The sequence below is a fragment of the Triticum aestivum genome, chromosome 1D, assembly GCF_018294505.1.
Source record: "Triticum aestivum cultivar Chinese Spring chromosome 1D, IWGSC CS RefSeq v2.1, whole genome shotgun sequence".
In the NCBI taxonomy this organism is placed as follows: Eukaryota; Viridiplantae; Streptophyta; class Magnoliopsida; order Poales; family Poaceae; genus Triticum; species Triticum aestivum.
This window is the reverse complement of record NC_057796.1, coordinates 70,289,602-70,290,487: the sequence shown is the minus strand read 5'-3', so window position 1 is coordinate 70,290,487 and position 886 is coordinate 70,289,602.

Here is an 886-nt window from a genome sequence, read left to right as displayed (position 1 = left end):
ATACGTTTTCTCTTTGGGCTGGCGCATTTCTTTCCGAACCGTTTTCTGTTTTCTCAGTTAAGTCCCTGGATCTTTTCTGTTTCATCACAGATTAGTCCCTGGACTAGAACGCTTATATCTTTTTAATAAAAGATGATTTTTGATTGATTCTTTTCTGTCAGTCTTATATTTTTGTCTAGTTTTTCATAGTATTTATTTGGAAAAATTTTGGAACAAATTTTATGCACGCGATGAATTTCACGTTAGTGTACGTTTTCGCTATATCGTAGGTTCCGGAGGAGGTGACGGAGTCGCGAACTTCGCCGAGCTAGACTCCGACTTCTCTGAACCAGGCAAGCATGTTTGAACCTTCGATATGATAGGTGTTTTGCATGTTTGCTTGAATGGTTTGTGCATGGCATATGAGCATCGGTGAGTATCTCGTTGCATGTAAGGCAACTATCCGTGTGTTCCGAAGTTACTATGATCTCTGATGAGAGATGGCCTAGTCATGTGGTGACATGAAAGGCAGTAAGGTGGTATTGTTGTAGCATGCCGGCCTTACGACATCCGATAAACTCTGACGTTAACGGGGATTGAGTCACGTTATCGTTCTTCCCCTTTCGTGCTGCCACATGTTTTCTGCCAAGAATACGGTTTAGTAAGTTGTTAACCTCTTTCCGTGTACACACCAAATAGAGGGGCCGGGATGAGGGTTCCATGGCCCTGGATTAAAGCCAGTCATCCGGTCAGGGGGCATGGGTGTTTCCGGTTGGGACCGAGAGGGGGGCACCCCTTAGAGCGCGCGTATATAAATTTGATCCCATGCTACGCGAGGTTGTAGCCTCCCCGTCTCAAGGTTTTTCTTGAACGTTGCCGAGGGTGATTCCTGGCATCGGAATGTTGA